At 44.8% G+C, this 13,516-nt stretch overlaps 1 protein-coding gene across 1 annotated transcript in view; it reads left to right on the plus strand.

Annotated features, from left to right (window-relative positions):
• The first annotated feature begins 5,526 nt into the window (after positions 1–5,526).
• AVIL (advillin) overlaps positions 5,527–13,516 on the plus strand; it is a 48,443-nt gene continuing 40,453 nt past the window's right edge. The window contains exon 1 of the mRNA XM_026677384.2: positions 5,527–5,715. The gene's annotated coding sequence lies outside the window, so the exon portion shown is untranslated. The remainder of the gene's footprint in view (positions 5,716–13,516) is intronic.

Below are 13,516 nucleotides of genomic sequence, written 5' to 3' on the forward strand. Positions count from 1 at the left end.
AGCCAGCTGTTAGCCTGACCAACATGCTAGTTGATATTTTCATCCTCGCTTTAAGTGTGCTGATCAGTTTTCAGTGGAGCCCTGAGACTGTGTGCGTGCACACTTAGTCAAACTTCAGTCAATTCTTGAGTGGAATGGGCCCTGCTCCCCAATTTTTCCCTGACTTCATGTTTCTGGTCCCGTTTGGTCTCCCTTGCTGAGGGTCTGGATTCCTGTGTTTGGGGGAGGAGGAGAGGGATAGGTTTCCAATTTCAGACACCAACAAGGAAGTTCTTTCCCTCCCTCGCAGTTCAAGCCAGCAGCTACTTACGCACACAAATCAGAGGAGCCGTTAAACTTTGCAAAGTTAATGAATGTTGGGAAGAACAAACCCTTTTTGTTTTCCCTTCCTATTCTCACAGCTTTGTTTTTGCTTTGTGTCAGCCGAAGACCAATTGCCTCTCTCTTCCTCCCTCCCTTCCTCCTTCTCATGCCAGCAGCTGCCCCAGCCCCTTCTTCAAGACGAAACAGGTTTCTAGTCCTTTGTTGGACACAGAGGTTAGATGCTGCCCCCTGAAGGGAAGGAAGAAAAAAATAAAGAAAAGAAAAACCAATTCCTAGTAACCTTAGCCAGTGTATGGTCGTAGGTGAGAGATGCTGGGGATTGTAGTCCAACGTGCTCTACATTTGCTGCAGAAATCACTTTTTTTAAGCCTTAAAGAGGGTGGGATTACGATGAGAAGAAGGCAACCCATTTATTCTCTAAATTGCAGTGGGCAACATCGCAGTCCTGGCATGGAGGGATCTGTATGAAATGAGTGATCTGAAAAGAGGCAGATTGGGGGTGGGGGAGGTATTTGGTTTTACCAAGTGGGGGGAAAGAAAGGGGTTGCTGAGAGCCATGTGGACGTGGTGAGGAATCCCTTTGGACAATCCTGCATGGAGGGAAAAGCAGTGGTCGCAGGACTTCAGTAAGTAGCAGCACCTGCCATGTTGCCCATAAATGCTCATTCCCACTCTTGAGTCAAGATTGTAAATCATGTTTTAGAGCCATAAGGATTCCTGGGTCCAAACTACCATGTTGGGATTGTGCCTTGATTGAACCATGGTTAATGAGGGTAGAACTCCAGCCAAGAGGTGGCCCCAGCACTTTACCAGGGCCATGCCTTTAATGGCTGCCCCATATACTGACTACACTAAAGACACATACACACACAAATCTACCCACGCTTGTTATGGTACCTTTTTACATCCAGTCATGTTTGGTGCTCCCATTTCATACAAGAAATGGAAGCTGTTGGCTTTTGAAGAAAAAAAATGCCTCCAGCTTTCCCTTCTCTCCCTTCTCATTAAACTGTACAAATTTAATCACATGTCCTCACTTGCTGGGTTTTGTTTTTTTTGTTTTTTTTTTTTTTTTTTTTAAATGTTTTAATTGAAAAAAATATCCCAAAACTTGAAGCTTTGGCACTTGTTGCCATTATGAACTCTTTCTATTTTTGGAATCTTTGTATTAACTGCAATTAAAGAAATAAAAAGATCAAACGGTGTCTTTTCATTAAGTGTTTGAGTGGGTAGCTCTCTGAGGGGGAAAAAAATAAGGTTTTGTAGCTGCGCAGGTAAGTCTATAATACTCAATATCCTTTACGGTATTCAGTGGAGAAATGCACAAAGCTGCACAAAATGTGTGGTTCTCATAGAGTGACTAGCATCAGGCAATGGATGTATGCATAAAGAACCCGATGTAAAAATTGCTTTTGATTATGTTTTCCTCTGAAGAATCAGTTTGCATAATTCAGCTGTCAAATCCTGTTTTAAGCCAAGTATAATTATGTTAAACTCTGTTTCAAAGTCATAATTGTTGGTTTATAAATAAAACATAGGTATACTTCTGCATTGCAACCAGATGATACTGGATGTAAGGCCTGCTTTCCATTTTCCAACCTAGCATTCTTCAGATACATCTGACAGCCCCAGTTTGCCCAACCGATAAACCAACATCTGGGTTTGGGAGGGAGAATAGGAACGTTTTGAGATATGCCTCCTGGCTTATCAATTGTGTTTTGGGGGGCTTGGAAGGCTTGCTCATCCTTTGAAGTTGCAGGAGCCTTCAGACAACCTTTATGAACCACGTAAGGATTGATGGACTCTACCTGGTTTGAACTGGAGCCAAACAAATAAGCATCACCCTGCAAAGACGGGGAAATAAATTTGAGAATTTGCTCTCCGTTGTTTCTGTTTTATATCCTTAACTTCTGCCAAAACAGATCCTGAGAGTGTTGGGAATGAAGCTCTTTTCCATCGCGATGGTTCTAGAAGTAGCTGCTCCCCTCTCGTAATCCAAATTATTTAATTGAACTTTTTTTGGTACCCTCGTTGCAGATTAGAGTAGAACTAGTGTTGGGAGAAGAGATTGGGGAGGGGGTTTCATCAAAAGGAATTGGATTTAATGTGATTGAGGTACTTGTCTGTACAAAGTTAACACTTCAGTTTTTCGTTTGTGAGGCAGAGCTGGATGAGGCAAACAATACATTAACCAGTTTGAAGAGCAGAGGGGGTGAAATGCACCTTGTAAGAGTCTGGAAGTGGTAGCTATGAGGCCCGGAAAACTGCATTTGGCTCACAAGCCAAGGGTACCCAGCTCCTCTTGATGTCTTGAATAACCTTAAGTGCAGGGAATGAGAAAAACGGCAGTTGTGTTTATTCATCCATTCAGTTTGAATGCTGTCTGATTGTAGAAGCAACATTAAAACCAACAAAAGATGGAAGAGTTCACCCACGCGTGTACAAACATAATTGCAAAAATGAGTGTAATGTGGCAGTCCAAATAACCAATATAAAACATTACAAAGCAGAACCCCATCCGCCCGATCCAAAGTCCTGGGTGAATAGCCAGGTTTCCAAGACCTTCCAGGAAGTCATGGATCTTGGGTGGAAGCCCTATTCGAAAGGGCAAGTCAGTTTTCCTGGTTCCTGAAGTACAACACAGTCAGAATGAGCCACCCTGCTGGATCACATTATGTAGGCAGAAACCAAAGAAGAGCATGGTGTTTGTTTGTTTTTTCAAATAACCAGGCTCTGGCACATGGGGCTTTGTAGGTAATAATCAGCACCTTGAAACGGGCAACGAGTCTAATTCAAGGAGCAGAAAGATGTCACGTCAGCAGGCTGTGGCAATATCACTGCTTGAAGCACTGTATTGTAGATCAGTTGAAGTTTCGAAGTGGCCTTCGGAGGCAGCCCCACGTAGAGCATGTTGCAATAATTGAGCCATGAGATGATCACACCATGAGGTGTGAGTTAAGTGATCCAGGAAAGGATACAACTGATGCACCAGATGGAGTTGTGCAAACACTGTCTTGGCCATAGCAGCTACCCGCTCTTCAAGCAGAAGCTTGTATGGGAGAGCCCCCAAGTTGCGTGCCATTCCTGGCCAGGGAGGTGTAATCCCATCAAGGAGAAGATGGAAAATCCTTTTGCCTGGACAGTCCCAACAGTCACAGCCCATTACTCTTGGTAGGTATTGTGGCCCGCCAGCTGCCAGCGGAGCTGGTGGCAGACTCGGACAGTGAGGAGGATGGAGAGGAACTTGGGCCAGTCCTGGAGACGGGAAGGCTCTGATGGGTGCTCTGTGTTGGATGCTGGAGCCGTCTGACATTTCCCAGCTGCCTTTGGAGTCAGAGATAAGTGGGGAAGAAGAACAGCTGGAGCTTGTTCCAGATGCGCGTATGCACAGAGCTGTCAGGAGAGCAGAACAATTAAGGGGCCAACTCGGAAGGAAAGGGACATGTGGACACTGAATGGCCCTCCCATAGGGAATAAATAGCAAAAGGGGAGTGGTGGTTGCAGGAGAAAATTAGCTCATATTTCTTGCGGAAGATTCACTTATCAGAGTTCGTGCCTCACAGAGACTCCTTGCCAGGTATTTAATTTACAGCTTTGAGACTGGAAGCTCTCTGCTTGGCAACTATTTAAGGATTGTGAAGGTCTATTCTTGCAATTAACCTTTGAGAGGATTATTGCCGGGGCTTTTTCTGTGTGTGAATTCCATGAATTAAATAAAGAGGGGTTTTTCGGGATAAGGAGTCTGTTTCTTAGTTCTGCTAAACCTGGGTCAGAACAGGAGGACTGGTCTGCAGTTACTTTCTCCCCAGTCAGCCTCTAATTGATTAACTACACAGGGGGACATCTACGTTGTGCACATCATTTGGCCTTAAGTGTCTCTGCAGCAGAGTATGCTGCTCCGATTCAGGGCACACATGATCTGCACATGCGAAATAAGTTGGTGTCACCATCTATGAAGCAGCATGCTTAGTGACAGGTGGTTTGAAAACCTATACCAATTGAGAAAATATGTCCTCTCCCTTGGCATTGCCGCACCTAAGACCAGGAGAGAAGTATCTGCAGATGCCGAGCGAATGATTCTCAACATCCTCTGAATGGACTTACTGTATGCTCCTCATCTGCTGACTCAGTTCTAGGAACAACTTTATGTGCACGACAAACGTTCTTGAGGGTACACAAGAACAAAATTGAATTAAAAGATGGAGGGAGGAGACAGTTGAGCAAGGAATAACATTAAAGGAGGATATGGCCAAAAGACCTGGCCTCTCTTATACTATTTGGAGGGCCCTGAATGGGTTGAGACTTGGAGTGCCTAAGTGTAATATGCTCAAGTGGAGGGCTCTTAGCAGATAACAACATACTATGTGAATGTGGAAAGACACAAAGCCTGGCCCATCAGCTGATGTATCGACTACTACCTGAAACATGCTGATAGTGACTTATTTTTGGCCCAAAATAAATCAAGAAGGTGGCTTGATTTGATGCCTGATATGAACTGGGTGTTGGCACCCAGTAAGTGACATTTTTGTCTACAGCTTCTAAGGTCGGTCAGTTTAAAGTTGGATCTCGACCCAGGAAAAGGAGGAGGAGGAGGAGGAGGAGGAGGAGGAGGAGGAGGAGGAGGAGGAGGAGGAGGAGAAAGTCTCCAGGCACTGATACTGAATTTCAACAGCCTCACTTGGCTAGCCTGGGATCAAAATATACTTATATATCACCTCCATACTGATATGAAAACAAGTAGCAGAGCCCTGAGGAGTGACCTCTTCCCCCCACAACCCTCACCACCAGGAACCATTTGCAAAGAAAGGAAGACAACCACTACAATTCGATGCCCCCAAATCCCAACCGTTCCCAGTCCAGCTGTTCTGTGGATCATGGGAAGCTTCAAGAATACAGTCCCATTTCTGGCTGTTGGCTCTTCTTGCCCGCAAGATGTGCTGCTCTGCCTTTCTGTCTACTGTCTTTTGCCTTTCATTTCCGAGCAAACCACTCTAATGTGGTCTAATGCCATATCCCTTCCTGCTCCCATTTTGTTGCATTATTGATGCAACCTTGCATTTCAGAAAAATCAATGGAAAACTGGGATGGCAGCAAAAGAGAGAGGGCTGGCCTAGGAACCCCTATAGCTCCTCCTAGTTCAAGGTTTTCAACAACGACGATATAAAAAAAAAATTAGATGTTTTCCCTACATGAATCCCAGTCATTGGGCAAGGCCAGCTCTTGTTTGGACCAGGCAGCTCATAGGCAGGCAGAATGCAAATGTAATCAAATTTATATGAGCTAGCCTGGATCCTCTGCTCAGAAGCTGCTCTTAATGGGAAGGGACCATTTTCTTTTGCCTGGCAGACTCGACCCTAGAGAGAAGTGCAAGTGATCTCCAGCAAATTTTTGGTAAGTGGGGCTTGATGTATGCGGTGGTTGAAGCCGTGCATAGGAGGAAGATGGGAGGAAGAGTGGGAGGAGATGGAGACCCTCCATAAGGGATGGGTATCAAGCTACGCTGATGGAAGTTGTTTTTCCCAGAACAGCCCCAGGAGGAAAATCAGACTGAAGAAAGAAGTGGCAAGGTTTCTGAAAATGCGAGCACTTAACTAGCAGTGCAGTCTTACGCATATTTGAGCCCCCACCCAAGGTTGAAGCCTTAAGAATGCCCGAAAGGAGCTTTGTTCAAGGCAATCCACTGAACTGTGTGAACAGAATTAGAATATATTTCTTTAAGCAAATTAAGTCTCCGAGATAGGTGTGGGCCAGTTGTGGCCATTGCCTCGAATAGGATCCACTTTGTACATCCTTAAACGCCCTCTGTTTGCTGGGATGTCACTTGTTACAAGGTTGAAACTGGGATATGAAGTCAGGGTCAGGGGCAGAATTTGGGCTCGGCTACCTTCAGTTCCATGTGGTTGTGTGAACACATGCCTGGTATGAATTTGGCCCCCAGTAAGTGGCATTTTTGCCTACAGCTTCTAAGGTCAGTCAGTGGCTCTTTGAAATTTCCTTGGGCAGCTCTGTATTTATTTATTTAATCAATTTATATGGCTGGTCATCTCATAAATGTGGCTCTGAGCCGCGGACACCTTAACGTTAAAAAATAGTAGCAAAGGATAAAAATCTACCACCGATCGACACAAACACTTTAATCTAATTTCCCCAGTCCAGGCTCTACAGCACATCCAGATCTTCAATGGTTTTGAAAAGGCCAGTGGTATCAAGGCCCATCTGATTTGGGGGGCTTTGGTGTTTCAGAGGGCAGCACTGGAATAAAGTCTACATGCACTAAGAGGGTCTGGGTATACTCAATCCAACCAAATGCATTCTTACAACAAGTTTTACATTTTGCAAATTGCAAAATATCGGAACAAAAGCTAGATGATAGAAAACAAGGGAAAGAGTACGGAGCAGAGAAAAATTACTTGAAGAGCAAACTTCAATACTTGATCGAGAGAGGCTACAACCAAGCCTGCTAACTAAGCCTTCGGTTCAAGGCAAGACAATGAGATCAGACTTTTGCTTTGAAAAACCAAATGAAAGATATGAAGAAGCCAGATTAATCAACATGATTACAAGCCCATTCTCCGGCATTTGTTTTGATAGCAGAATGCTTTTCAAATTTGACTGACCACAATGATTCTGCTTTTTGTTACTTCAGAGCTGACAGAGATCCTTCCAAGATATCAAAAGCTGTAGTATGTCTAAAATATGCACCAATGGCTTCGGACTTTATACCAGTTTGATTATCGTATCTTCATCTCCCAAGGCTGCTCATTCTCCCTTGGGCTTCCTTAACTTTTAACTGTACCAACATCTGAATAGCAATTCCCCAGACGACTATGTCAGAGCTAAATTAGATGATACTGTGCCATATGCACAGTTTTACACCCACCCTCTTCTTTTTTTTCAATTTTAACCAACCCTTGTTAATCGAAGGTTATGGAAGAAGAAGGAGCTGTCATATTGTATATCAAAATATTGATCTCCCCAGTCCAACAATAGTTGATAAGGTTTGGCATTGGTTCCCCAGAATTTTCCAAGTGTTCTAAACCGCATCTGGAATGCATGGATTGTTCCTAGAATATTCTACGTCAAAAGCAGATATTCCACCACTCAGCAATGCCCATCCCATCTCTAGCATTCTCTAGCATTCTTTTCAGTGTTGCCTCAAGGGACTTACTTCTCTTTTTTCAGGATGCTCCTTCCTTGCAGCTTCAATACCACTACCCATTTTCAGCCACCCAGCAGGCTGGCTGTCCTATTTGTATCATGCTTAGTTGGTCCCCAGGGTGATGGCATCACCAATCCTTCAGAAAGTATTTATGCTGAGGATTCCTTCAAGAGCAATGCAAATGAGACATTAATGCAAGCAGCAAACGGCTTCAGAGAGTCATCTACATCAGGCCCTATGAAAATGCCTGCTTTAGATGGGGTTGGCTGTGTGTAGGAGATGTTTTATCGAACTTATTTATTTTTGGTTTATTTTGAAATCTTACTTGTGGGTAGTGAGAGAATGGCATGGAAAAGCATGATTAGAATTGGTTGCACAACACAGAACAGAGGTCCTTAGTACTCTCTGGGGTTGTTTTCTTGCAAACATTTCATTACCCGAACTAGGTAACATCATCAGTGCTCCAAAGATGTTACTTAGTTTGGGTAATGAGACATCTGCAAGAAAACCCATCAAGGTTAGAGAGCATCAAGGGACCTCACAGTTCAATCTTAAGTTACGAATAATATCTTCTAGAGATCCATATGTTACATTTTGTGAAGATATACATTGTATAAAAAGAGAGAAATGTGTCCCCACCCCACCCCCAAAATGAGAGGTAACACAAGTAGTTTAGCACTGATGATGTTACCTAGCTTGGCTAGTGAAACGTCTGCAAGAAAACAGCCAAGCTCAGAGAGCACCAAGGACCCCTCATGTCAACCCTGAGCTCCAAATAGTCTCCTTTATCAATCACGCAGGATAGGAGTGGGCAACCTAGGCCCCCTCCATGCTGAACCACAGTTCCCAGCATTCCTCACCACTGGTTATGCTAGTTGAGGATGTTGCAAGCTGTAGTTCAGCAACATTGAGAAAACCATAGAGTGAAATATCTGATCAGAGTAGTAAGTCATCATAACAAAGTAGATGGGTAGATAAAACCAATAAACACGACAAGCCACATATGGTATGCCAGAGCAAGTGGGGGGGAAAAGGAATATCTAGCACCTTGAAAAAAAAAAAAGAAAGCATTGGTTCAAATCATACTTTTGGGAGAGAGTTAATTCCACAAGCAGCACACTGACAAAAGGAAGGATCACTTTCTTCTTTAAGCACTTAAGTAGCTTGTAGTATTGTAACAGATTAGTGCAAAGCAGATTACCTTTGCCTGGAGAAAATATCTAAAGCTATTAAGGACATAGTACATAAACACCTTTGATGCAGTGCGGGGATTCAATTTTTTTTACTGCTGGTTCTGTGGGCGTGGCTTGGTGGGCGTGGCAGGGGAAGGATCCCATAAAATCTCCAGTCAGAGGTGGGATTTGCCGGTTCTCCAAACTACTCAAAATTTCCACTACTGATTCTCCAAAACTGGTCAAAACCTGCTGAATCCCACCTCTGCTTTGGCGTTACAAAACAAAAAAACAAAAAAAAACACCTCTCTGGAAATTCTATCCATATTTTGAGAGGATAGGTTATCCTACATGGAATACACATTACCAGAAGAATACCAGATTTCTTTGCTGAATGCCACTGGGCATGGCTCTCAGAAGGTCCTACAGATCCCTCCACTTGTGTCGTTGTAGTTAAAAGGGAGCAGGAACACCTGATGCAAGATCTGGATAGAGTTACTATATGACTCTTTGTCATTGATAGAATATAAAATTTGGCTGCGTATACGTGAAATGCTTTCCAGACAGAATTCAGTCACTGGTCTTGGACAACTTCATTGCTTCCAAAGTTGCTCCAACCATCAGCGATTCTGGAGAAAACTCGTGAGCAGTCCAGAACTTGATCATATGACAGGAACTTAGCTGGATTGCCAGTGACTTGTTCTTCTGACTTCTAGAGTCCCCGGTTGAGTTTCAACGAAGGTCTATGATGAGCACAGTTTAATGATGATGTGGATGGAAATGGAACTCATGAGATCTGGGATAATTTTGCAGAGTTCGACAGAGCTCAGAAATAGCCAATATGCCTGCTCAATATTGTATGTGTGTATCTCTCAAATTGGATTGAGAAAAGAAGGCAGGAGGCCTTTCTCTGCTATGACTTTTAAACTGAATGTCCTGGGATGATTCTTCTGAAGCGTGCATTGAAGGAAATGTGAGGTATGAATAGAAAACTCATTGATTTTGCAGGACTGACCCACAAACAGGAAGAAGAGTTCAGCATCCTTCCCTGAGTATCTTTCCTGCAGAAACCTTTCTGGGTGGTGCTGACCCATTCTATGGTGCCATTGTTTCTATGGAAGTTTGTCTTCAGGAGGAAGTTTGATCTTCACTTTGCTCCATAAGGGAGTCTGCTTTAAAAGGACAATAGCCTTTCCCTAATCTTTACATAGAAGACGCTCTGCTTCCAGAGTGTGAAAGGTCTTCACCAGATATCTCAAGCCTGAACCTTAGCCAAGAGAGGAAAGGCTGGACAATTCTTTCCAGGGTCAAGGCCACATCCCTGCCTTTATCTCTGGAAGTCCAGCTGGTCCAGACTAATCCGTTTCATCCCTGGGGAATGTCCATAGAGATTCTCAACTTGACTGCCTTGATTCCCTCCCCCCTTCATTTGTCATCCAAGTGCAGAACGGAAGAAGCTTCTTGGATGAGGAGCGAATTGTTTTCAAGGGGGAAAAAACAACAACCAAGAAAGTCCAGTTGCCTTTTGGAAAAGCACCTTAGGGAATGTCTCCAAGGCCTGAACAGGAGTCTGCCCCTTGTTCAGGCCAGAGGGTTCTCTGTATGGTTGCTGGGTGGGTATGGCCATGGTGGGTGTGGCCTAGTTAGCCACCATAGTGGGGGTGGCGTTTTTGCCCTCCTCGGGCTCTGGAGGCTTTCCTTGGGCCTCCAGGAGGACGAAAACTGCCTCTCTAGGCTCCGGAGGCTCTCTGGAAGCTGGAAACAGGCCCATTTCCGGCCTTCCTGAACTTCCGGGAGGCCCGTTTTTTGCCCTCCCTCAGCCTCTGTGTGCACCCTGCACTTACCTGCATCCAAACTGGGCCACATGGGGATGCCTGGGAGGGGAGGGGAGGGAGGGGCCAGCCAGGAGTGGGATTTGGGGGAATCTTAGCTAGGGGCTCTCCGAAACCCCTGTGAACCCTCAGCAGCCCACTCCTGGCTGGGCTCCTGTTAAACCCCACCACCTTCAATGAACTGAGGAGAAGACAGAAGTAGGAAAGATGCCTTTATGGCTTTGCCTGGTCCGAGGCAGCCAGTGGAGTCCACTTCGATCTCCCAGAATGTTTCACTTGGCTTTGGTCTCTCTCTCTCTCTCTCTCTCTCCAGGCTACACTCAGGAGAAAAGTAGTACCGTGCCCATTACAAGACAAATAGAGATTTGTACTGTAAATATTTGTACCACTTCCGATGCTCTGCATGCATGACAAGAAAGGCCCAGTTATAACAAAAAGAAAAAAGAAAAAGCATGTTTACGTGTGTGTTAGAAAGAATTGGCAGTGGTGCACACCCTTGCTGCAATGTTAATTTCTCCATCCCAGAAACTAATACTGTCTATTTTTCATCCCAGGGGAAGGGCAGGGTAGACGTGCTAAAAGGCATCCTGTAAGTGCTCCATAAAACATCTTAGCGATGTCTCTGCGTGTCCAGGGGACACAAGAGCTTTGGAATTCAACTCTGATCAACTCCTGGCAGCAAAGAGTCAGGGATAAGCTCAGAAAAGCTACTTCATCTGAATCTATACACCAAGGGCCTTCCAACTTGGCAAGTTTAAGACTTGTGGACTTCAACTCCCAGAATTTCTGAGCTAACGTGACAGGAGGAGGAACTCTGGGAGTTGAAGTCCACAAGTCTTAAAGCTGTCGAGTTTGAAGACCCCTGCCATACACAGTCCACCTTTCCTTAAACTCTCAGAGATAGAGAGACGTCCATATGGGGTCTCTGAGTTTGGGGGTGGGGGAGGGATTGTAGACGTTTAATTACCAAACTAGATAACATCATCAGTGGCGCAATGATGCTACTTAGTTTGGTAATGAAACGTCTGCAACAAAACTATCAAGATCAGAGAGCATCAAGGACCCCTCATTTCAACCCTGACCTATAAATATTATCTTCTAGATCTAGAGGTCCATATGTTACAGGTAGATATACAATATATAAAAATAGAGAAATGTCCTGCCCCTTCCCCCTAAAATGGGAGGAGAAACATCATATACCACAGCATGGAATAATGTATTATTTGTATCTCTGTCCTGAGAGTTTAATGGAAGCTAGACCATTCCAATCGATTCCATACTGCAGGGGTTCCCAACCTGTGGGCTGCAGCCCACTAATGGGCCATGAGGGGTTTGCAACCGGGCCGTGGAAATGGCCAGCAAAGGTGCACCCACGCATGACTATCCTCACTTATGCGAGCAGTGAGCGTGTGTGTGCTCCATTTAAGTGAGCGGCAGGCATGCGTGAACGTCACTTGTACAAAAGGAGTTGCACGTGTGTGCACTTGCTGGCTGCTCACAGAGGACCACGGGTGGGATGCTACCGGTTCTGCTCGGTTCTATAGAACCGGTAGCTCTGAAGAGCAGCAGACACAGAACCGGTTCTGTGTTTGTTGCTGTTTGGCCCACCCGCCCACCTGGGCTCTTATCTGCCCTTTATTTCCTGCTTTTTCAACCTCAGTTGCTTTGCGTGGCACAGCTGAGGTTGAAAAAGCAGGGGAAAAAAGGCATTTTTCAAATGCTGCACACCCGCACACAGCACTTATCAGCCGTCCGGGAGGCACAGCTTTTGTTGTATTACACGCACGCACAGCGTGTGTCTGGTGTGAAACTTAAGTACCGAACCAGTAGTAACACCGGTTGAATCCCACCCCTGCAGAGAACCATCCCTTCTCCTCCTTCCCCGCCCCCCCTGCCCGCCAGTCCGCAAAGCCAATAACATTGGGGAATTCTAATATCCTTTTCTGCAACCCTGTTAAGCAGAGAGCTCCTAAAATAAATGCCCTGTAAACAGCAAGATGGCAACCCTTTGGGGCTTGGTGTATCGGAAATTAAGTTAATGCTTGAGCTAAAATTTCCTTGCCAAAAGTAGACATGCAAGGAGAAATATGTACATGTCGGATGCATGTTTTCCTGGTTGCAAACCAAATTGAAGCTGGGAAGATAAATTTAACGGCGGGCAGAAGAGGAACCTGATAAAATTGAAACCGGCTGATATGCTGATCCCTTCTTTGAACCCCTTCTCGTACATGATGTTTGACATACAGCAATGCACCCTGTACTCCTGCTGTCATACAGCCAGAATGAGAAAGCTTTGAGTTTTCTTCTTCCCCGTTGTTATTGGACTCCAAGTTCCATCAGCTCCAGCCAGCTTGTTAAGGATGTGGAGAAAAAGGCCAACAATAGTTGAAAACATAGAGATCTCCTAAAATTGCCATAAAGGACAATGAGAAATCTTGAAACTTCAGTGGCCAACTAGTCTCTCTGCATCATCATCTGCGTGCACATACACATATTATCTTTCACACAGAGATGTGAAAACCCAAAGTCACACATCTCCATACTAGCATCATGCAGGATGTCCCTTGTCTGTCTCAACTTGTCCATTTGAACTCAGCTTCTCAGCCATGACGTAGAGCAGGGGTCCCCAAACTTGGCAACTTTAAGACTTGTGGACTTCAACTCCGAGAATTCTGGGAGTTGAAGTCCACAAGTCTTAAAGTTGCCAAGTTTGGAGACCTCTGCCGTAGAGGAATGGAATGTTGAATAGGACCCATTGGCTTGCGTATGTATCAGAGAGAATGCCTGGGCTTAAAGGATCAAATGGGTCAAACTATTTAAATGGGTCGAACTATTTTCCAAAGCACCAAAAGGCAAGGCAAGAAAGAAGGGATGAAAACTGATCAAGGAGAGATTCAACCTAAAAATAAAAAGAAAGTTTCTGACAGTGAGAACAATCAACCAGTGGAACAGCTTCCCTTCAGAAGTTGTGGTTGTTTCATCACTGGAGGCTGTCAAAAAAGAGACTGGGCAGCCATTTGTCTGAAATG

The sequence above is a fragment of the Notechis scutatus genome, chromosome 2, assembly GCF_049901735.1.
Source record: "Notechis scutatus isolate UNSWTSFEM ecotype Mainland chromosome 2, rNotScu1.2, whole genome shotgun sequence".
Taxonomy (NCBI): Eukaryota; Metazoa; Chordata; class Lepidosauria; order Squamata; family Elapidae; genus Notechis; species Notechis scutatus.